This window comes from Protopterus annectens, chromosome 4.part0, assembly GCF_019279795.1.
Source record: "Protopterus annectens isolate FY-2018-M chromosome 4.part0, PAN1.0, whole genome shotgun sequence".
Lineage (NCBI taxonomy): Eukaryota > Metazoa > Chordata > Ceratodontiformes > Protopteridae > Protopterus > Protopterus annectens.
Window position 1 is genome coordinate 384,721,543 of NC_056733.1, and position 26,498 is coordinate 384,748,040.

The 26,498-nt window shown below is 41.4% G+C and overlaps 1 protein-coding gene across 1 annotated transcript in view; it reads left to right on the top strand.

The window, feature by feature from the left end:
* Positions 1–26,498, top strand: part of LOC122799348 (transmembrane protein 132D-like) — a 2,658,181-nt gene that overhangs the window by 839,039 nt on the left and 1,792,644 nt on the right. The gene's annotated exons all lie outside the window — the stretch shown is intronic.

Genomic DNA, 26,498 nt, shown 5'->3' on the forward strand with positions numbered 1-26,498 from the left:
CATAAGATAAGCAAATAGCTACAGGGAATTCCTAATTTAACAACAGAAATCTTGAATCCAAAAACATTTTTTTTTCAAAATATAACAGATACTATTGCATCTTTAAAAGCCAATACATCTCCAGGACCAGATGGATACATAGCAGAATTCTGTTATGCTTATATAAGCAAGGTACCCCTGTTTTACTTACATTATCAAGTTAAATGAATATTCTTAATTGAGAAAAGTCACAGTCTATAAATCCCCAGAAATGATATTGATTAAAAAAAGACAGGAAAGAGGGAATAAAACCAGACGGTTATAGGCCCATTTCCTTTTTAAATTTGGATTATAAAATATTAACAAAAGCATTGATTCAAGATTAACAACACAGTTAGATAAAATGTTATATCCTATGCAGTTTGGGTTTTGTCCATATTTGAACATGGCAGAAGCTAGTAAACGTCTCCAGGCAAATTATATGGCATTCCACAAATACATCTCAAGGAGATAGCTATTATATCTAATTACATTTGATGTTTCTAAAGCCTTCCATCTTATTAACAGAAAGTACATATGGGAAGTAGTAGAATTCTAATCTGTTCCACAAATAAGTAATATGAGCCAACATTTATATTCACAGATGGAAGCATATACTAAAGTTGCCAATAAACATTAACTACATTTTCCAACATAGCAGGGGCACGACAAGGATGTCCCTATCTGCAAATTTATTTGCAGTAGCAATTAATATATTATTGTACACACTGCAAGAGATAATATCAATACCAGCAATAAGAAGAAAAGAGAATTCTTTACCAACATGTATAGATGATCTAATGAACATAAGAGCTAATCTGAAACAAAACATTAACTTTATTACAAATATTTTTAAAGGAAGTTCAAAAATGTTGTTGGCTATGTGATAAACTATGATAAATCCAAGCTAATGTAATTATATGATAAAGAAAATAGTCAAAATGAGTACTATATTTCTATACCAATTGTAGTAAAAACTAAATTGTTGGGAATTCATATATTTTCTAGAAAGAAAAAAATGTGCAAAATGCGTATTCCTTATATTTGAAAAATATTGAAATTCTAATTAATGAAAATTCAGAATAAATTTTCTCTATGATATGAAGGGACACAATTAACATGTCTGTACATCTCTTTGTACTGCAGCCTATGCTAAACCTATAAAAGCCTCTAGAAATGAAGTGGATATCCCAAGTTAAAAGAACTGCAATTATTTTTTATGGACAGGAGGTATACCCAAAATTCACTGGAGGTAGTAAAAACTTTAAGATCAAGAAGGATTATCTATGCCAGATATTTATAAAAAATGCAGTAGCATATGTATTCACATATAATAGTTAATTTATAATATGCAGAAAAAACAGTTTATGAAATTATTTGAGGTAAAATAACAAGAACTGACGACCCTATTCTAAAACTGATATATTTACATTTTCAGGATGTTGAGCCAACTGAACATTCCAAACATTGTATACTGCACACATTGTCAATATTAAAAAATATTCTGGTACCTTGGGAATAACATCTAATATCCATGTGTTTTCCTTATATGCAGTCCCATCAGTACATCTCAACACAAGGGTGGAGTAAAGATAAGATATATATATATATGTATATATATATATATATATATATATATATATATATATATATATATATATATATATAGTGTATAATAAAATAAAGAAATAAATTGAAAATGAAATCAAAGTCAAAAATATTATTTCATCAATAAGAAGAAATGGGTAACATTAAATCATTACATCCAAGAGACGCCTCCAGGTGCATCTGCAATTAACTCCTACTGATGCCTCTAGGCATCAGCTATTGCTTATTCATATTTGCATCAATAATTCCAAAACCATGCTGTGTACAAGGTTTGTAATAATTACATCTTAAAGCTTACACAATGGCAAACTCAACTGCATTAATATTTTACCTCTGTCTAGTGCAGGTAAATAGATATTAACTGTTGTTTTCATGATATTAATTTATATAGACATTATTCTCACATTTTTCTAAATATCTCCACATCCAAGTAACACAGACAGAACTCCTTAGTAGCATATGAAAGCACTCAGCTGGATGAATAAAATGCTGCTGATAGTGTGTAACTTGAGTGGTTGCTGAGATATTGTAATTTGTTTACAAAATATTACAAATGTAATAGTTACTCCCCGGGATTCAGGAAGTCGTATTTTTCATGCAGGAACAGTGTAGGAGCTCCTGCATAGAAAATGGCCACCGAGCGATCCACCAAAGTGTCGTTTTCACGTGCATGAGCGGCCCTAAACTGTTCCAGCATGGAAAACCAGCATATATGCAAATCACCTCAAAAAAACATGCAAATGTGTTGATTTTGCGATCCAGCAAGCCACTAGGTCTCTGTGCAAGAACAGTGTCAGTGTAAAAATATGTTCAGAAAATAACTGAGTACATTTCTGCATCTGACAAAACGGAGGCTTGACAGCTCATGTAAAAGTATGTATTATGTTTAATACACATCCCAATGGCCAAATATAAGGCCATTGGCATTAAAAATAGTTTTTTTTTTTTGGCTGTTGTCAGCCATTTAAGCTTAAGGCAGTGGTACGCAGACGGGACCATGCTAAAAATAAAAAAAAATGGGAAAGTCAATTTTAAGTAAATTCTGCATTTTGCCATTATATCACATGCAGAATGTAAACAATACCAGGGAGCACTGGTTGTCAAGGGGAAAGGGTCTGTTTAAGTGCAGTAACTAATGACCTACACACTGGGGTATGCAAATGAGGGGAGTTGTACTGAATCACAGATTTCTTCAAAGTGTCAGTTTGTACCTAACCCTGTAGATACAGCAAGAAAACAGTACAAGTCTAAGAGTGACTTCATAAGAGGTTGTCATGCTTTCTGTAAGCTCATTGGATCTCTGTGGCCCATGTTTGCCCTTAGCTAAGTACAGCTAAGGAACAGGGTGTGTCAGATGTGCCCGAGCACTGTGTACATAGCCTAAATGGTTTGTGTGCTGCTCACCAGGATTTAAACCAAAACAAAATAAAAAAAGAGGAAATGGCAGCACTGTTTACATTTGAGCACTGGGTATGTGTGGCGTGCCTAGGGGCTTAAATAGGGAAGAAGTGGAAAGGGGAAACAGCAGTAGGATGCCAATCAAGGAGAACTAGCATAACTGGCAGGTAAAATGTATCAGAGTCAGCCAATTACACAGGCAGCAGCCCAGCACACAACTGTAAAATATGCAAACACCTTTCAGTCTGTTTTTTCCCACAAACTCTACACTACCGGTGTACACAGATGGGGACATTTTACCTGACAAAACTAACAAAATGTTAGGGGCTGCTTTCGCTGTCATACATTAATATGTGCAAGAGACTGAGGGTGGTGAGGATGTGAATGCTGATGACCATCCCACAGTGAGGAGGAGGAGAAGAGTGTACAGATCCAGGGTAACCTACCAGTGGCTACATGAGCTGGAGATAGTGGTGCGCTATAGGGTGGACAGGGACATTCTACATCAAATTGTTGAGCTATGCCGGCACGTCTCACATACAAAACTAACAGAGGGGAACCTATCCCAGTGCATACCAAGGTATGTGTAGGCTTAACAGTACTAGCCACAGGTACCCTCCAAACGCCAACTGGGGATATCATGGGGATCTCACAGGCATCAGCATTCAGGGTACTCCACCAGTTCTTGGATGCCATATCAGCACATACCGGTTAGCGCATATATTTCCTCAACACCCTTGAGGTATTGACCAGCAATATGCATCTCTTCCACCAAATAGCAGAATACCCCGAGGTAGTGGCTGCTATAGACTGTACACACATACACATAAAAACACCACCCGGTGAGTTGGGTAGCATCTACATAAACCACAAGGGCTTCCCCTCCATCAACTGCCAGGTTGTGTGTGATGCCCAGGGCATTATCTTGAATGTGCGTGCTGGCAGCCCTGGAAGTTATCACGACTCCCACATCTGGCATATGACACAGCTGCATCAGTCATTTGCCAGTGGGAGATCCCATATGGCCACCTAGTTGGGGGATGCTGACTATGCACTGGAGCTGTGGTTGATGACACCCCTCAGAAATGCACACACACCTGAACAAGAACTCCATAATGAGGACACACACAAACCAAAATCACAATAGAGCATGTGTTTGGGATGCTTAACTCACGGTTCCGCTGCCTTGACATATCTGGTGGAGCCTTGCTGTACTCTCCAGCTACATGTACACAAATGTTCATAGTATGTGCCATGCTACACAATATGATCCTGTGGAAACAGCTGCAGCAGGAACAGCACGGGGCAGGGCCACACAGCCCCCCACCATTGCTAAGGCCAGCAAAGACACAGGGGGACTCAGAGGAGGAACATCCTGAGCCTTGCCCCTGTAGGCAAAAGGAGGTGTGCCCAGTACGCCCAGGCCTTGGCAAAGAGACAACACATAACACATACACTGACATGGTAGGGACCCAGGGAATGACACCTCTCTCTGACTCGCACATACAGTAAAAGGGATGCCAAACATGACACTACCTCTGCTTTACCATGTATAAGGAGTGTACTATGTGCATCCAACATAGCCCTTCAGCACCATCCTCAATACTGGCCCAGCCACAAGGTAATCTCCCTTCCTATCAATTACTGAATGGAGTAGTATGTTCTGATAGTTGTATGTATAGTACGGACATGAGCATGGAAGGGAATCGGGTGGCTGAATGGGATGACAGCAAATAGTGGACACCTATATGGGCAGTATGAACTCCATAACAAATACTGGTGTCAACATACTAGGCAGTACTAGACAAGGTGACAAATCCTACTACAGTGCATTGGTGGCCCAAATAACTATGTGTGTCCATAGGACACACACATACATCTCAGTGAGGCTCACATACCCAGCACCAGTCTCAGCCAGCAGGACGGGTGTAGATGACCATAAAGAAAGGCTGGGCTAAGGCCTCCAATTGATGGCAATGGTGAACAGCCCCCATCCAGACCTACACAAACAGACTACAACAGGTATGGCAGCTGTATGTTAGTTCTGAAGGGTAAAAAGTCTGAAACTGAAATGTAGGTCAATAAAATGCAAGATCTGTACTGTACTGATATGCCTCCAGTCTGCATGATAGGTCAGAATAGAATATGAAATGGAAGCCAACAGAGTACCTGAAATACCAGTACAGTCATAGCAAATGTTTAAAGTTGTCAGGTACCCCCCCCCACAATCCTATGTAGAAATGCAGTAACATGTAACTGTGAGGAGTACTATCAATGGAGCACAGATTACCCGAGCTGGCCCAATCTACAGGATAGATTGCTGCATGTGTACAATATGCAGGGGTCTGTGTGTTAGGTTGTTGTACGTTCAATATTGTCTGGAAGTAGTCAGCATGTAGGCAAGGAGGGTTGTGTCTTGGTGGCCTATGGACAGTACTGTGGATGACAGGGCCATGTTCTGACAACTGCAGTCCCATCCACAATGCTTCTCAGCAATACCCATGTCAGCAGTCATCCCTACTCACTGTCCCAATGTCAAAATCTGCCACTGTCTGAAAGATGGACATGCCATGAATGTGGGTACATACATACACACAGTACACAGGTGGAAGTAACCTAGACAGAGTGCATAAAATGTAACTGTCTACTGCACACACCTTTGGAATTGTACGTACAGGTTAGAAGCACATTAGTTGTCTGTATAGTATGGAATACTGGGGTAGTCTGGACAATCACTGTAAGAGCACAAAAGACACAGTTATGAAGTAATTAGAGATTGCCTATGTCCCCGCAAAAGGCAGCATAAGGGGAATGTCCCAGGTATATTTGTGAGTCAGCTGCAAATAGCTTCCATACCTCACATCCATTCAGCTCGCCTGACTATCAGCCACAGGTTTATCACAGGTCATATCCTTGCTGTTGGGAATGAGTATAGTATGACCCCACATCTGTAATGGGATGCCCACAGAATGCAGCATACTTAAGAGGTGTCCTATGCAGGTGTGTCCCTAGCTGTAAGCAGCATCCTGCCTGCATCCAGACCAATGGATCAATATTGACAGGAAGTATTGCCATTAACACCTCACACATTACCCTGTCACCCCAGGGGAATCCACTGGCTCATAGCCTGGGAATGTAGAAGTGACAGAATGCACTGGCCTGCTATACATGGCCTGCATTGCTACCAAATGGTCTACAGTCCTCTGTCAAAGGCCTGTGCATCACCTGTAGTGCCAGTGCATGGTATCTCATGGGGTCATAACTAAAAACCTAACACAGTCAACAGAACACAAATGCAAGGCCATGTTGACAAATCCCAGTAGCATGCCCCACATGTCCTACTGCATGAAATGTGGACCAATCCATAAATACCACTATGATGAAGGGCCAACTATACTGATACTTCTCAGATATTGCTTGCATAATGTTAGGAAGAGGATAGAATAACAGAGGGGGGGGGTAGAAGCATGGAAGTAATGGAGTGTGTGAAGTCTGAAACTCTGATGTGTGCCCATACTACCCCTGCCTGTAAACCCAGGAATGGGTGGCTACAAACCTGCTTGTAAACTACAATGTGAAGGGAAATTGAGCAGATATATGAGCCCTGCCTCTGGGTAACCTGGATGAATCTGTGCAGCTGAGAGGTATGGCCACAGCAGGATATGGCCATTTTGTTAAGTCGATATATGTATAAGAAGGGGGTCATCAGCCACCATGCTGGACCATTTACACAGACCCATCAGCAACTGTCTGTAGCTAACCCTCCAGAATGGCAGAAGTGTGCAAGAATGTGTAGGCTGCGGACCACAATATTGGACTCAGCTTCATTCATCTTGTATTTCCCGGTAAATAACTGTGAGGAAATAATTTTATCTGTCAGTAATTAATGACATAATATATCACAGTGTAAAATAGTACATATGTCTGAATGTCTCTGCTAACACCAACCATGTAACACAAGCAGCACAGACAGCAATCATTACAGTATCACCCTATCTTTTGCCCATTGTGACTCCATATTGTCAACCTATCTACAGATATCCTGCAGAAACAGGTTGCTCGCTGTAGGTGTAGAACACCAAACCCTGGACTGGAGTACAACCCTATCTGGAATGGATTCACACACTCTATACAGAAGGTCATACTGGGCATGCGCCTACACTTAGAGAAATGAAGCCTATGTCTTACAACACAGTGGACTATACATATCTGTCATTTGCAGATGCCTGTGCACACACACATCAAATTGCACACCAGTTATGCTTCACACACATATTGGATATGAATACTCCCACATGTCTAAGGCCAGCAGACTATGATATGTCAAACATACACACACAGAGATGTGGGGAAGATAGAGGCAGACAGTGACAGAGAGAATTCCATTATGAGGCCTGTCCCACCCACTACACATCCAATAGGCCTATATCACATGTTCTGCTGATGTCAATCATTGTAGACATTCCTTTTGGTAGCCCTCAGCCCTATATTGTCTGTGATACCTGTGATAATGGTGTAACATGATAGTACAAATAGGTATTCATATAGGATTTGTAAACTCAGTCCTGACAAATGTGAATGTTGTGTGTCAGTGTGTGTGTGTGTGTGTGTGTGTGTGTGTGTGTGTGTGTGTGTGTGTGTGTGTGTGTGTGTGTGTTTTTCCAGAGGAATGATTTATGACCCATTCACACACACTGCACTTCCCACTGCCCATGTTAGCACTCCTACTGATGTCAATCACCTTGAAATAACCCTTTGGGTAAGTCTCAGTCCTATACACTCTGTGGCACTCCCGATAACTGTGTAATACTGTAGTATAGCAAATTAGTTAGGTAGACGTTCTAATCCCAGACATTGTAACTGGTAAAGTGTGTGCGTGTGTGTGTGTGTGTGTGTGTGTGTGTGTGTGTGTGTGTGTGTTTGGAGAAGAATTATTTTGAGGCCATTCACACTCACTACACCTCCCATTGCCCTACTTCAGCACTCCTGCAGATGTCAGTCACCTTGAAATAACTCATTGGCAAAATCTCAGCACATAAGCTCTATGGTGTATGCAGTAAATGTGTAATGCTGTAGTGCAGCAAATTAGTTAGGTAGAAGTTCTAATCCTGGTTCTAACAACTGTGAATGTGTGTGTCTTTGATAACACCTGATTTTGTGGACGTTTACACTTACTACACTTCCCATACCCCTCCTTTAGCACTGCTGCTGATGTCATTCACCTTCAAAGATACCTTTGGACAGCTCTCCAACAAAGCTCTCTGGTGCTTGCGATAACTGCATAATACCATACTGTAACAAACTAGTTAGGAAGGAATTCTAATCTAATCCTAGTCCTGGCAACTGTGAAAATGTGCGTGAGAGTGTTTGTGTCTTTAACGATACCTGATTTTGTGGACATTCACAGTTACTACACTTCCCATACCCCTCCTTTAGCACTACTGCTGATGTCACTCACCACCAAAGATACTTTTGGACAACTCTTCAACAAATTATCTCTGTGGCATTAGTGGTAACTGCATAATACCATAGTGTAGCAAGTTAGTTAGGTAGGAGTTCTAATCCTGGTCCTGGCAACTGTGAAAATGTGGGTTAGAGTGTGCGTGACTTTGATGACATTCTTACTTACTATACTTCCCACACCTCTTCTTTAGCACTGCTGCTGATGTCACTCACCTTCAAAGATACCTTTGGACAACTCTTCAACATATAATTTCTCTGGCACTTGTGATAACTGCGTAATACCATACTGTAGCAAACTAGTTAGGTAGGAGTTTTAATCCTGGTACTGTCAACTGTGAAAATGTGTGTGTTTGTGTGCGAAAGTGTGTGTGTCTTTGTTGACACCAGATTTTTGTGGACATTCACACTTACTACACTTCCCATACCCCTCCTTTAGCACTGCTGCTGATGTCACTCACCTTCAAAGATACCAGTTTGGACAGCTCTTTAATATGTAAGCTCCATGGTGTATGTGATAAATGTGTAACACTGTACTATCAATGCATAGCTAGGTAGGGGTTCGAAACAAAGTACTGGCAAGTGTGTGTGTGTGTGTTTCATTGGTATCTGGTGTGGGTGTTGGTGTGATTGTGCACAGGATCCATTGCAGGGTGGGTTTTGCTACATTTTCATATCGAGGACCCATATGTCCCAATGGCATATTACAAGACCGACAGTTGTCAAACACAATAGAGGTTGTTGTAGACAATCCAAAGCCATAAATGTATATATAGGCAACCATTATAATACCCAGAGATGTCTCTCCACCCACAGATCATACACAAACACACGTGGCTCTTTCCCTCTTCCTTTCTTTCTTTCTCACTGTATCTCTCTCCCCCTCTCTGGTAGATGTGGAAAAATGCATCGGTTTTGCATAGGCAGGAGCTTGACTTTGTTAGGTAATGCTCATGATCAGCTGATGGCCTGTGCATGAATTGGAGTCCCACACTTGCTAACTGCATGTGGAACAGCTGTGGTATCATTCCTATAACCAATTGCATGGGAACACAGTCTATAACTAAGCACTGCAAGTGGGTGATGGCCCTTTTCCTTCACTGTGAGCAGAACTTCCTGTGGGTGTCTGACAAACAGCATCACAGAAGGTAGTTGGAAATACCTCTTACAACAAACACTGTGGAGCCAGGCCAACAAACTGGAGGGGGATGTTCCAGACTTGAGGACAGAATGTAAGTATTGCTGTTCTACATTTGAAGTAATGTTGATTTAACAGGGTTTGTGTGGATATGGCTGTTCTGCATTATTTAAAGTCTGGCATGACAGTGTTAATGTGGTTGAGAAAACTCTCAACTGTATGGCCATCTGCAGACTGGCCAGAGTTTGGAGTCTTAGATTTAGTGTGTTACTCACACATTTTCTGTCTTTAAAAATGCAGTAGCATCCTCTGATGATTGTAGTCAGTAAATGGTAACATCCATGTGTGTTACTGACTTCATATCCCTCAGAAGAGATATGTCACAACAAACTCTATTACACCAGCAATGTTCTCAGTTTATAACTGCAATATGTCAATACTGGCCCTGTGTTTGTGCCTCTGTCCCTGTCTGTCATCCTTTGTTCATATTTCATGCAGTAAGAGGTGGATATGTACAGCATATCATTATTTACTGACATAATTCCTGATATCAAGCCAGTGATATAGCAGACTGCTAGACATGTAATGTATAGGAGGCCTAATATTTGAGGACAAAACCTGGACATTCTGTTGTAGTCTGTACAGTAGTGAGGTCTATGTACTTATGGTGATTTTTGACAGAGTGTCTGTATTATGTAGCCTGTATTGTGATTATGTTATTTGGCCTGTGTACAGACTGGGGTAGATGTCAGTTTAGTGTTTATGGTCATGTCCTATATGACATTGCATGCTACTCCAGTTTCTGATACCCTATCAGCCTATATGTTTGTAGGCCCAGACTGAGACATATCCCATACCACAGTCAGGCATTAGACTACACTGTGAATTGGGCCAGTATATGTAAGGTTAGTGTGTGAGTGGCAAACATGATGATGGCTTTTGTTCACACAGTCCATATACTGTACTATTACTTAGGCTTACCATTATGTGACTGTGACTGTGTTGAGATTGGTTATGGGTATGCACTTTGTCACACTGGTGTCTGTTACTCCGTGCTGTTACATGCCTGTAGTGCCTGTTATATTTGTAATTACATGTGTATTTCCCCGTAGGTAAATTGGGTTAGTGTTGTGGCAGTCTACCTGTAATGCAGACAGTGCTTGGTGACATGCCTAGCAACTCAATGTATTTACCCTAGTGTGATGTTTTGTCCAGATATTTGTCAGATGTAATGTTGCCTGCCCACCATATATATTGTGTATTTCTGACAAAGCAGTGGGCTGCTGTGAAGAGGTATGTCACTAAGTAGTGGGAAGTATGTGGGCTTGGGACCTCTGCTCCTCCAGTTAATATGTCTTAGGACAGACAGGAGGGTGTGGATGCATCAACTGTGTGAGCTTATCTACTCCAGTATCTGTGATATATCTCCATTTTCATGGCTTTAAACATCTACTTTGTCAGGCTTGTTCAACATTTCTTGCACTAAGGAGTTCTGTGTATACCTCCTGACTGACCAGATTGTTTCAGACTGTCCATGTTTATTGCTTATATTTTTTCTGTATTCCACAGGATCATTGCTATCATTTGTGTGGCACTTCACTATGATGATTTCATGAAGTCTGTCAGTAACTGATGGAGTACATGTCAGTTTCAGAAGAGCCTTCCTTCACAACATGTATGTTGACACAACTCCTGTCACTGTAGCAACATTCTACATTTATAACTGTAATATGTACATGACATTCCCTTGCTCTAAGAGGTTGAGAGTCATGGTGCTGAGGAATGACTCCACTACATGTCAACATGTCATGGGCATATGTTTATATATATATATATATATATATATATATATATATATATATATATATATGCTTTTATGTATAAACATGAGTGCTGTATATACCTTCTCAGATGTATCCGACTGTATTCATCTGATATGTGTATATTTACATATAAGAACATGACTGAGTCAACACTATTTTCACTTACAAGTACTAAACAATTGTAGTAGTCAAAGCAGTTGTTCACTACTATTCAGTATGTGTACTGAATTATATACTTGAAAAAGAAACAGACCTCCATACAGCTCATATGGCTTAGTGGTTAAGTGTTGTTACCTGCATAGGTTATTACTTTTTTTTGCTGGGCAGAACAAGGGCTGATGGAGACAGGGTGATTAAGGTGCTTTACAGTGGCTTTAAGTTGGTTTGTGTGTGTTTGAGTGAAGCTAAGCACTGCTAATGTATGGTTAAATGAATATGCGCTTACACTGTGTAGGCTTCACTTACCAGTGCGCAAATCAGCTTAGCATTTACATTTAAGCAATGCTTACACCTGCTATGCATAGCCCACCCCTTGTAACCAGTGATCACATTCCAGTCTGATAAAATAGCAGATAATGACATCTTTAATAACTGTATTTAATTCCATTTACATAACATACTTCTATGTGCTGTCTTTACAGTAGCAAGGAGTGTGAGTAAACTTTTTGGGACACAGAGTATACATGGGTAGTACCACAATCCTTTCTCTGTGTATGTGTTTCATACTTGGGTAGTATGCCAGGTTATATGCAGTCACACTTGCATGTATGGTATCATTATGTTACTTCTTTTAACAGTACTTTTTCAAGTAAGAGTAGATTGCAGATTGCAATACTGAAACCATACACCTCAGCATGCAAAGCTGGACTCTTGAGTACTGACTATCATGTTCTTGGTGTTTGAGCTGTATGTGTTTATGTATCTCCTAGTGGATATTGATCTGCTATGTTGATAATAAATGTAGACTACCATGTTTTTATGGACATGTCATTGAGGTCTGCTGTAATGTAATAATGGCATACTATCAGTCTCAGACATCTATCTATCAAAACATTCATCCTACTGCATAACCTGTTGCCTACCTACTTTCTGTCTGTCCTCTGTACAGATGTGCATATGTCAGGTATTCATCTTGGCTGCTTATAAGCAGTCTGTGATTGACTAACACTGTCATGTCTGCCCAGCTGTGTTATGAATGCCACAGCTAGGAAATCCCAGTCTGTATGCACCACATGCCATGGATACCTCAGCCAAACTACCACAGTCAATAGAACTTGTTTGGGTACAGGTCCCTAACCCAGACACTGGCCATGTTATGCAATATGTGTTGCATGCATGTTGATTGGAGCACCACCCTGGCCCTCTTCAAGAGAAAACCAGATGAGTTGATGTTGAATATAACTGTCTTCCTGGGGATCATTCATGTGGCATCAGTTGATAGTTGGCCTGCTGACAAATATCAGGTGCCATGATATCAGTGTATGCAAATGCCCTACTCATCTCATCTCTCCATGGACAGTAGCCGGGTACACACCTAGGAACACCTACACCTATGGACCTCAGTTCTGACAAATGTGTTTATGTGCATTACTGGGTATAACAGTGTTTGTGTGTTCTACAAATGGGTAGATGGGTGTGGGTTACCCTCTGAGTCCTGGCAAATGTGATTGTGTGTGTGTGTGTGTGTGTGTGTGTGTGTGTGTGTGTGTGTGTGTGTGTGCATGCGTGTGCGTGTGTGTGTGTGTGTGTGTGTGTGTGTATGTGTGTGTGTGTGTGTGTGTGCGTGTGTGTGTGCAATTGTGTGTGAGTGTGTATATTTGTAGGAGACAGCATTCTGAGGCCACATCCTCCAAATACATTATACATTATAAAGGATGGTGATGTTGCTGACATTGGGAAATCCATGACAAAACTCTTACCCTACTATGCCTGTGGCATGTGCAATAAATGCATACCCCTGTAGTAGCAATAATTAGATAGGCAAGGGTTTGTATTGCAGTCCTGGTCAATGTGGGATTGGGGTATGTCAGAGCATTATCATGGGTTTCAGTGAGTACAATATCCAATGTGGGTGGGGGTGCTGTGTATACTGACTTTACACCATGGTACCCCCAGTAGGTCCAGTGTATGAGGACCGCTATGACCATCAACCATACAGGTAAATGATGACACTCTTCAGCCCAATGATGCATGTGCTGGAGTCAAAAACTTTGTAACAGTATGGACTCACTGACAAGGTATGTAACAAGAAGATATCAAGAGGCTGAGGAATACAAAATCCTTTATTAAAATAAAAAATGGTAAGTGCTTTCACAGTCATTCGCTTCTTCAGACCATACTACAAACAATAGGATACGAGCCTTAAATACAGCAGTTAAACCAATCACAGATAAAACCAATTAGATAATTAGTGCAGTAAGCTTTTCTTCTTCAGTGCTGGTTTTAAAGAAACAGCACTGTTTAAACCAGTGGCATGTTAGCTCTAAAGTCAATAATCCATCTTAGTTCTGCATATTCAGTGTTGTTCATCAGATCACCCTCCCTTGCACTTGCACAAACAATTTGTAAAACCAAAAACTTAAAACCCTGTGTATCACCTGCTTCTTGTACATGTTTAGCTAATGCATTATTCAATTTTAAATTACGAATGTCATTTAAATGTTCCATCACCCTTTCTTTTAAAGTTCTGTTACTCTTTTCAGTATAGAAACAGTCACAGGAGCAGCATTTTGCCAGGTAGACAATATTCTTAGTCAGACAATCAACACAAAAAGGAAACTCCAGTTGACACACTGTTCTCGGGTACATTATAACACTTGAAGACCATACATATTTACACATGCAAATGTGCTCTTACGTTCTGAAACAGGAAAAGGGACCTGTGTTTGTTTATAACATGATCTGCATTTCAAGGATTTGTTATTCTTGAAAGTGAAGTGGGATTGTGTGCCCACTACCTTACACACCTCTGGTCCATCAATAGGATGGGCCAATTTTTTTCACAATGTCGCATATCCTATTTACATCACTGGAGTAGGTGAGGATAACCCTGCTAGTATTCTCCAATCGGTTTGCTTGACCTTTAGTTGTTAACTGTTCACACCTTTCTGAAAAATAAGGTCATGTGTTAACACAGTCACTACTCTTTGTATATGCTATAGCCCTGCTTATATTACCTATCTTATAGCCTTTGTCCAACAAATCAATCCGAAGCTTATCTAATGCTTCCTCTAGGTCCTTATTCTCTGTATGTAACCTCATACATAAGATTTAAAATGGTCATTAGCAAGCACTGATTGTATATTGCCATAAGTGTTGGCACACGCTGTCCCCATCACTACTCCTAACTTTTGTAGGAAGTAATCCATCTCAAACATGAAAACATTGTTCTCCAGAACTAATTTAAGGAGAGTACATACTATCTGTATCTTAGAATTAGGGACTGTTCCTTCCATGACTAAGAATGACCTGACTCTGTCTACCCCTTCTTCATTGGGGATAATGGTAATCTTATGTTAAGTTCTACAAACGTTTTGTAGATGATCTATTTTTTGTATGGGATTGTCCGAGTGAGCTGCTTTCTGAGTTTAAGAACTACTTAGAAAGTACAACATCCTTTCTTAGATTCACTATGCATTGTTCATACACTAGCATTGATTATTTAGATACTACCATTAGTAAGAGTGAACTTGGGCATTTATCCACTAGTGCATACAGGAAGCCATGCAGGAAAAACAATCTACTACATAATACCAGTATGCATCCAAGACATGTGCAGCACAGTTTAATTAGGAGATATGTAATGAGATGTATGAGGTTACATACAGAGAATAAGGACCTAGGGGAAGCATTAGATAAGCTTGGGGTTGATTTGTTGGACAAAGGCTATAGGATATGCAATATAGAGAGTGCTATAGCATATACAAAGAGTAGTGACTGTGTTAACACACAACCTTATTTTTCAGAAAGGTGTAAACAGTTAACAACTAAAGGTCAAGAAAACCGATTGGAGAATAGTAGCAAGGTTACCCTCACCTACTCCAGTGATGTAAGTCGGATATGCGACATTGTGAAAAGAAATTGGCCCATCCTACTGATGGACCCAGAGGTGTGTAAGGCAAAGGGAACACAACCCCACTTCCCTTTCTAGAATAGCAAGTCCTTGAAACGCAGATTATGTTATAAACAAACACAGGTCCCTTTCCCTGTTTCAGAACATAAGGGCATATTTACATGTAGATCCTGTAGAATCTGCAAATATGTATGGTCTTCAAGTATTATAATGCACCCCAGAACACTGTGTCAACTGGAGTTTTCTTTTTATGCTGATTGCCTGACTAAGAATATTGTCTACCTGGCAAAATGCTTCTCCTGTGACTGTTTCTATATTGGAAAGAGTAACAGAACTTTAAAAGAAAGGGTGATGGAATATTTTAATGACATTCATAATTTAAAATTGACTGATACATTAGCTAAACATGTACAAAAAGCAGGTGATTCACATGGTTTTAAGTTTTTGGTTTTACAAATTGTTTGTGCAAGTGCAAGGGAGGGTGATTTGACAAACAACACTGAATATGCAGAACTAAGATGGATTATTTACTTTAGAGCTAACATGCCACTGGTTTAAACAGTGCTGTTTCTTTAAAACCAGCACTGAAGAAGAAAAGCTTACTGCACTAATTATCTAATTGGTTTTATCTGTGATTGGTTTAAGTGCTGTATTTAAGGCTTGTATCCTTTTGTTTGTAGTATTGTCTGAAGAAGCGGATGACCACAAAAGTGCTTACCATTTATTTTGTTTTAATAAAGAGTTTTGTATTCCTCAGCCTCTGGATATCTTCTTGTTATATAACTGACTTTGGATTTAATCTAGGCTCCACTACACATTTTTTTGGATACATATCACTGATAAGGTAGTCAGCACTGCTAAACCCAGGTCTGTTAAATGTGTCTATGACTGTATGTGTTTGTCAATGTGTATATGACAGCATATTATACCAGTATGGTCCATTAACACTCAGTACATCCACCATTACCATACTGTACAAGGCCTGGTGATGTTGCTCACTTTACAGGAAGCTCGGAGCACACCTCTCCCTACAAGCTCTGTGGTGTGTGTAATTAAGGCCAAACACATTAGCAGCAATAAGTACCTATGTAGGGGTTCTAATCTCAGTGTTGCCAAGTAAGTGTGGGTGTATGTGAAGGGATCTACTTCAGTTTGTAGAAAATATATTTCCCAGGAGATCATCTGTCTGAGAACTAACTGGCAAATGGTAATATTGCAAAGCAATCATCTTGTGGAAAATCATTCCATCAAAAATAGTAGTGGATGTGTAAATGCTCTTTCCCCACTGTACAGCTGTACAGTGATACTGGAGTTGGTATACATAGTTGGGTGTGGTTGTTGTGGGCACAGTTACCAACATTGGGAGTATTGTTGTGCATATCCTCCCACTTAGTATGCTGTTATACTGACCAGTTTATGTTAAGAGGTTAAGTCGTTGTTAATCACACAATGTGTGGTTCTACGCCACCCCATACCCTCCAATGTGGGAGGCTGTGCCCCCCACACCAACACAACTATCTATACCGACTCCAGGATTGCAGTGCATTAGGGAAAGGACATATACCCTGCCAGTACCATTTCCAATTAAATTAAATTTGGCAGACTGATTATTTACTGATGTGATGTTTTGGCAATTTGGTCTAGGTGGAATTCCAAATGCCAGCATGAGTTCTCTTTACAATGAAATACATCCTTGTGGACAGTATTCTCTGTGTATTGCATCAACACAAAAGCCTGTGTGTGTGTGTGTGTGTGTGTGTGTGTGTGTGTGTGTGTGTGTGTGTGTGTGTTATTCACAAACATTTGGCGTGTGCCACCCAGTACATTTACCATTGTCCACTGTAGAAGAGCTGCTTACATCAGCCACCATGCACTCACCTGTATACACCCCTCAGACCTATCAGCCTTGTGGCACATGCAGTAACGGTTATACTGACCTATCACTTGTGTTCAGCTGTACCCAGAATATGACACAGTCAATATGTTACCACAGTGCCACACCCCTTGCAGGAAAGGACAGTACAACCAACATCCTCCTGACACACAGACACCTAGAACACAAACATTACATTATGGAGACCACATTCAGTCAGTGTTAATAACTGCAATAATGCATTATGGCTGGACAGCTACACACCCTGATGTATAAACATGAAACATTCCCACTGACAACACTTTAAACAGCATTACATTGCTAAACTGTCATAGATTCACCTTGTGCATCACAACCATATTAGCATGTCCCTGCATCGATGGCATGGATGAAAGGGATGTGGCACAGGTATCATCCTATGCACAGTGTGTGGTGTGGGTATGCCAGAGGCCTAGGCTGAGCCGTTTGGTTGACATCATGTGTGTGGGTTAGGTGGTTGTTCATTAAATGGCCTGTGCAGATGTGGTGTGTGTAGGTATGGAGGTGCCCTAGCTGTGATGGTGGTGTGTGTGTGTGTGTGTGTGTGTGTGTGTGTGTGTGTGTGTGTGTGTGTGTGTGTGCATGTGTGTGCATGTGTGTGTGTGTGCGTGTGTGTGCGTGTGTGTGTGTGTGTGTGTGTGTGTGTGTGTGTGTGTGTGTGTGTGTGTGTGTGTGTGTGTGTATGGATTCACACAGTTCTGCCGTGTGGCTGTCCTATACAGGTGTATGCTGGACAGATGTGTAGTGTACATGGCAGGGTGTACAGTTCATTGTGTCTAGCCACGGACATGGGAACTGCACCTGCCAGGGGTTGCATGGGTACCATCAGTCATAAGCCAAGTTATGATACTCTCCCCTGACAATGCCATTTGTCCGCTGGATCTGCATCCCTGTTGGGACTGGCCAGGACCACGTGCAAGTGGCCTGCTGCATTGTGGTATGGACAGCACCTCCCCTGTAGTGCTGGTGCTGGTACTGCCACTACAGGAGCAGGAGAGAGATGCCGCACATCCACGTAGACCTCCACCTGCTAGTGTTACTAACCTATATCCATTTGGCCGACTCCTTACTCCCACCACATGCTCTTATCACAGACACCACATGGTTGAGGATTCCCACCATCTCACCCAACCATCTATTCATGACTCCTGCAAAATAACGGTGGGCATCTGCATGATCATGGATGTAGTCAAGTACAGCAGGAAGAGTAGCCCACTGGAGCCTCAGACCATCTCTGGTGTAATGTTTCATAGATGCCTGTGCCTCCATAATGGGCTAAAACATGCATCTAGTGACACCTGCTGTGGCACTTCTGCCAGGGGTATGATGGCCAGCAGCCCTCCTATGAGAAACCCTGTCCATCTGCCTGTGTGGGACCCCAGCAGTCATCTGGCTATGGCTGCTGTGTACAGACACACTTGCCATAGTGACCACATGTTTCTGTCTCATTACACCACAAAGTGTCCCTCATCTATGGCCACTGGTGATGAGGTATGTGTGGCCCTTGTGACTTTGTGTGGGGATGGGGTGGATTAAAAGTGGGATGGCAACCAATGTCACAGATGCAGCCCCTGACAACCCTGCCTGTGCCTCACTGTGCCTATCATCATTGTCAGAGCCTGTATGGACATTAACATCAGTTTACCTGCAGGAGGGACCCTGACCCACCTTGCACCTGTGAGGGACATACAAGACATCTAAATTAAGACCTGTATGTTATGGTTTACTTCTAGCCACACACACACACACACACACACACACACACACGCACACACACACTTACAGGTGATGTGGCACAAAGATATTACACAGAGCTTTCATTACCCAACAGTTGATGTGCATTACATATGGCACTCAACAGCATCCACTGCAGACATTTTTAATCCTCGTTACCAACAATATACATCTCTGTGATGCATGACTTGTGTTAGTAGGTGATGCCCCTTCCCCTGGAACACACTGCACCCATGTACATATTATTTCTGTGCACCTGTACGGCACACTGGCATGTACTGTGCACCATACCTCACAAGTGTACAGACCATTGCTGAATGTGCAGATGTCTGGCAGTTATGTTTGCTCTGTTGATCACAGCCCCTATGTGTTTGTCTGACACATAATTGGGATGATATGACTTCTGATGTCAATAATTAATGCCTGACCTTTGATTTGCAGATCTCATCATCAGCAGTGCATATATGTGCAATAAAATCCGGTTACACCGACAACCTTCAAAGCTTCATGTGGATATGAGGAGTGTACACACCCCTGTTGACATGCCAGCCTCTTCTATGATATGCAGTGGGGTCACAATACTGTATCTGATCACATTACACACACCTGATATGCGACATATGACCTGTGCAGTCCAATGTAGTATCAAATAAATGTGTTGGGTGTGAAGATGCTGAATGAGATGCATACAATATTTGGGTCACATAAGTGTGCACACCCTTAAAACAATGGTTTGTTGAAGAACCTGTTATGTGACCTACAGCAGTCACTATTCCTGTAAGGGGTATACTAGCATGGCCCATCTTTACTTAGCATTATTTGGTCTTTTTGCCCTACATAGGTGCCCCAACTCTGCCAGATTTCAAGGTAAGCTCATGTGCACAGCCCTTGGAGGTCATAGAGTCAATTCACTATTGCTATAGAGTCTGAGTTATGTCTGGCACAATTCATAACCTTGACTGTGTTCAAATACAGCCATTCTTAGCTAACTTTGTATGCATGCTTTAGTTCACTGTTGTGTTTGAATCTGACACCCCTCCCCATCCTCCACCTTACTGCAGATGCCTGACAACTATGGGCCACACGAGTGTTATTTTGCAGGGTACCATATTCCACCAGCCATGTCTACCAGCTTAGTCCCAGCTAATGAACAGCAACCCTAAAGGTGTACACTGACACCAGTAAGCTAAAAGTTGGGGATTCTAGCCCTGAGGTGGATTGAGGTGTTGCTTGTGTGCCACCCATATCTTTATGAATACTGTCTGCAAGGTTGAGCCTTGGTCTCATGACAACATTACACATTGCAACACATGCCTTTGGGAGACTTGATGTTATGCTTATGCTACCTGTACAGATCCCTGGATGCTGTTTCATGTGAGACAAATCTTGCATCTAATTACCCTAGCCCATAGGCCACATTTATGCAGAATACTGCTGATTCTCAACACAGGTACTACACAGGCAGTACTTGCTAGACGTTCCTGCTACTCCATCAGTGTTGCTGCATGTCTCAGGCCAGCCTCCATGACCTGTTTGCAATATGTTTTGTCATCTGTTTTGGATGGGCATCTGTTTATTTTCTGCATCACTGTTGTCCCATATTCAATGCACCTCTAGATCACTGTCTGTACTGTTTGCCATGGTATATGCAAAGGTGAGGCAAGGTTACTTTTTCCACTCCTGACTCCTACCTTTCATATCTGGGATCCATTTCATGCTTTGTAAGATCTATGCAAGCCATGGCTGCCTCTGTTGTAAGTGACTGGGCAAACGTCATGGACATACATCTTGGACAGCAGACCATTACTTGGTGTGACATTGTGGCCCTGTACTCGATGGCAGGTGTGTACTCAAGAAGAGTGAACACTGTCAATACATGACAAGCTGCCTCCACAATATGTCATTTGGAGTGTGTGCGCACATATGCTTCCAGTGTTTTGTAAGGTTTGTATACCCAATATTTGTTGTCCTAACATGGAATTCTATATTACACATTCATTGATCATGTTAGGATCACATTAGAAGTTGTAAAAAGTGTGGAATGTGCTACTGTGTTCTGCCATTGTATATTTTAGGAACAGTTGCCATTGTAATAGTGGTGTATACAGTGTAGTATCCACTGTATAAGGGTAATGTTTCATACATGTCCCTACTGTAGCCCATTTGTCCCACCATTTTGTTTATCTCTGTCCACACATCTTGCACTGGCAGGTTGTAAGGTATACTGCAGGAATCTTACATACCCTGCAGATATGCCACCATGGTGACCACTGTGGCGCAGTGCAGTTAACACCAACAACCAGGAACATGTACAGCATGTGTTAAAATAATACTGCATTTATCTGCTTATTTATTTGTTTACTAAAAATTGTGAGCTCTCTCTCTATTCTCTCTCTGTCTGCAGTTAGTTTATTTTTTTCACTTCATTGTTACTCAGTGTAGAGGTCTTAGCCTAGAGGGATTCTCTGTGCCTTAAAGTCTTAGTCCCTTATCTCTGAAATTATTTCTGCTGAATAGTTGCATACTTGAGCTGTTTGGTTATCTTTTGCATACCCTACATCAACTTAATTACAAGCTGAGATAAGTACAAGCTTACAGTGTCATAAGATACTACTGAATTTTATTTTTTCTGTTTATTGTGTCATTGAATATTGTGTTAAAAATAGTATTTCATTTATCTGCTTATGTATTTGTTTACTGAAACTTGTGAGCTCTCTCTCTGTTCTCTCTCTGTCTGCAGTTAGTTTTCCCCACCCACCCACTCTATTCTTACTGTGGTATTAATTTTGGTGGCTTTGGAATTGACCGCCCCTCCTGTAAATTTGTGTTTTGAACACTCCTCCTGGGCCCATCTCATTTGCTCACTCAACTGAGTACAGTGAGATCATATTTTGATTTCAGACACTCCTACCATTTCCATCTGTTCAGCCCTATCCCAGCTTTATTCTAGTCTAATCTCATTAGCTCATCCTGACTAATACAGAGAGAACATTTGAGTAGGCATACCCACTTAGGCCCTGAACTTGTTCATAGGTAGGTACTAGGCTATCGGCCCTAGGGCCCATACAAGCCTAGCCAAAAAATGTACCCTGGCTTTCGCCACCCAAGAAAATTATTTTCCTGTGCCCCTGTCGAGCAGAGCCACATAAGTGATCCCCAGGGTGAATTTCCCATTTCCCATCCAATCATCAATATTTTTTCTTGAAGAGTTCTAATGAGGAGCTCTGTTTGACATAGACAGGTAGTCTGGTCCAGAGTATGGGAAGTCTCTGGGACAGGAATCTATCCCTCCAGCATGTTCTGTTTATTGTGGTGACAAGGTTAAGGTCCCTAGAGCGTGTAGCTCGGAGGGATTGGGATTTCTTTAAGTGGAGCATGTCCAACAGCTCTGGGTTTGACATAGCTTTGTAAGTTAGGCAGAGATCGCCCCAGAGTAGGCGATATGTGATGGAGTAAAGCAGTATTTTTTTTAGATGGTCTGCATAGGGCATTGAAGACTGCTGGAACAAGGCTCAGTTCTCAGGTTTTTTACTGGTTAATGGGTAATTTGTTCAAATTAGTTTGCTTGTTTTCTATTGTTATATAAAAAAGAACAATTTTCACTTTATCTGCTTTTACTGTATTTGTGTTTCTTCCTACTTTATTACCTTATTTTGCTTTTACCTCTTCTTAAAAGTACTCACTTGTGTTTATTCTGCTGCATTTATTACTGTAGTAGCCTAATTAAATTATAACTGTTATTCTAATTCTTTTGGTTATTGCACTTGGGCTTCAGACCAGTTGTTTTACATTAAGAAGGTTTGTGGTCTGCACTGTTGTGGCAGGACAGGTAGCTTACATCATTCTACATTGGGAATTGCTGATTGAAGGCTCAGTGTCTGTTATTCTAAAAGTGTATTAGTTTTGGTTTAAGCACTTGGGCTCCAGGCCAGTTAGTTTACATTAAGAAGGTTTGTAGTCTGCAGTCTTGTGGGAGGAGAAGCTAGAGTCTACCCTTAGGAGCTGGGAATTTCTGGTTAAAGGCTTGCTGTGCCTGCTCATTTGAACTGTTTTACTGATATTGGTGTGCCTTGTCTGCTGTAGCATAGACTAGATTCAGGCCTGCTGAATCCAGCTTTGTTTGTATAACTTGAGCACTAATCCAGGCCATCTTTTTTGAAGAAGGTTTCCCTGCACCCTAGTAGCAGGAGTGCGCAGTTAGAACTTGTCAGATTGAAGACTGCTGGAACAGGGCTCAGTTTTGAGTTTTTTACTGGTTAATTGGGTAATTTGTTTAAATCAGTTTGCTCGTTTTCTATTGTTATATAAAAACATTGCACTTTATTCATCTGCTTTTACTGTAATTGTGTTTCTTCCCACTTTATTACCTTATATTGCTTGTGCTTCTTCTTAAAAGTACTCAATTGTATTATTTTGCAGCAGATATTACTGCTTTGTAGTAGCCTGCTTAAATTGTAACTGTTATTCTAAGCCTTTTGGTTTAAGCACTTGGACTTCAAACCAGTTATTTTACATTAAGAAGGTATGTGGACTGCATTGTTGTGGCAGGACGGGTAGCTTACATCCTTCTAAGTTGGGAATTGCTGACTGAAGGCTCAGTGTCTGTTATTCTAAAAGTGCATTAGTTCTGATTTAAGCACTTCAGCTTCAGGCCATTTATTTTACAATAAGAAGGTTTGTAGTCTGCACTCTTGTGGGAGGAGAGGTTATATTCTGCCCTTCTGAGCTGGGAATTTCTGGTTAAAGGCTTATTGTGCCTGCTTATTTTATCTATTTCTTTCTAAAAGTTGTGCACCTTGCCTGCTGTAGCCCAGAAGTTAGTAGTTTATTTGCCATTTTGGGCTAATTTCTATCTCTTTCTTTTCCCTGCTATAAAAAACACATTTGCATGGTTTTGCGTGCCAGGCAGTGCCAGTTAGCTAGGGTTAAACTATTCCCAGCTCCACGAAGTCTACTCTTCAAATTTTCCCATGAAGCTAGACAAACATTCAACTTAAGCACTCAAACCATTAATTTCACAACCCAGCACTTGCTCAAAACTCATAGCAAGCACTAATTAACCCTAGCGCTAGACCCCCTATACTGTCCAGAAGGACAAGGCTCTGTATTTGTCCCTACCAGCTAATCAGTAAAATACAGCTCACTTTACCTATTCAGGTATGTCCAAAGGGCAGTTTCAGGTGTACTCTCCAGTCCAATTGGTGAATCTGGGCATTTTGAGGAAATGTTACAACTGCCTTATGTACACAGACAACCCACTCATCCTACTGCCAAACACTAATATATGCAAGAGATGCAATTATACAGCCAAACTAGAGGTAAAGCTCTTTCAACCCAAAACTGGAACTGACAGTCAAGAGGAGAAGGAAAATACTTGCAACACACCACCAGTCTCACATAGACCTACTAAACCAACACCGGCAAATAACACACATAAATACACGAAAACATACTCGGAGGCTCTAAATAAAAATCTGCAAAAACAACAGAGACCTCCAAAGCAGACATCCAAGCAACCTCCACACCCCATTACAAACCATGAAATGCATACTTCACATAATCAGTGTGCCACGCAATCACAGCCCTTAAGGAAAAATAACATACCCAACACAATAGTAATGGGTGACTCAATAGTCAGGCACACTGATGTCCCATTAACTAGGCTGGACAAGGTGAAGGTTACAGTTAGCTGCCTGACGGGTGCCAGGATCCGCCACATAACACAAGCACTCAGGTCACGTCAGAGCAAGTGCAAATACGACTCTGTCATTGTCCATATTGGTGTGAATGATCTGATACGTACCTCCCTGGACTACATGAAAAGAGACATGAAAGAGCTCTCTGATCACATAGCCCTGGCCGGTATGACCATGACCCTCAGTAGCATCCTGCCGTCACCAAGAATAATATCACAGTATAAAGAAAAAAATGATCAATTTCAACAATTGGCTAAGTTTCTAGTGTCATGCAAAGGGGATCCAGTATCTGTCCACCTGGGATGACATGCTCGATAAGCCACGGTGCTTCACAAGAGATGGCTTGCACCTGTCACCCTTAGGCTTTCAAATACTGCCCAAGACTTTTGCCGCCCCCATAGTGCCTTTTTAGGCAAGGCTCAAAAGACAAACCCACCACCGTAAATAGCACAAGTAACCAAAAACTGAGGGTAATGCTACAAAACACCAGAAGCCTAAACCTCAAAATGCATGCATTCAAGGCACTCCTCAGTATGGAGAACATTGATATCTGTGCAGTAACAGAAACCTGGTTTAAGGCTCCAGAGAGCACCCCAGCAATACCAGGCTATAAAGCATACCATACTTTTCTGCCACAGAACCCAGACCGAAACACAAAAGGTGGGGTTGTATCCATATGCATCAAGGATACCCACACCTCCAGGTTAGTGGCACAGCACAATGCCTCAGAGATCATCCGTGTGCAACTAACAATGGGCAAAACTGTAATTCAAATTGTAGCTTGCTACAGATCACCGACCATGACCCAGGACCCCCGTTCCACATTTCTGGAGACACTGGAAAATATGAAGGTCCTACCAAATGCCCTAATATTGGGTGATTTCAATTACCCAAACATTAACTGGGAGAACTACTCAAGTACTAACTCCCCTTGCCCAATGCTTCCTAGAATTTATAAACTCAACCACCCTGGATCAACTGGTCAACACCTCCACCAGAGGTGACAACATATTGGACCTGATTATCGCCAACATGGGCGACCAGTGTTCTACACCGGAGGTCAAACCCTTGCTGGTTAGATCAGACCATAGACTAATCACTCTGGATATCCACATTCCGCCCCCATCCCCAATCAAGGAAACCACCATGAAAAACATTTCAAAAGCAAACTTCATGTCACTTAAGACCAAGGTGGAAAGGCTCACAGCCCCCATGCTATAGGACAATATTGTCCAAGCTGCTGAATCCCTTACAAAGGCACTCTATGAGCACCTGCAAGAATGCATGGATTGTGCTATCCAAAGCAAAACCAAGAATCACTCCTCCAAGAAAAGAAAACCAGTCTGGTAGATCCCTGCCATAAACAAGCTATACAATAGAAGGAGGAAACTTATGCAGAAAGAGTAAAATCCCAAGAAGGAAAGACATCCCTGATCAGTATCAGTAAGAAACTAAGATCCCTGATAAAATCATCCAAGGATAGCTTCAACAGAAAAATTGCCAAGGACTTCAAAGATAACCACAAAGCATTCTTTAGCTATGTCAAGAACCTAAGTGGAAACTCTCAGATCTGCTCTGAGTTAGTGCAGAATGGCACAAAATACACTGAACTGACTGATATTGGCAACATTCTGGCAGA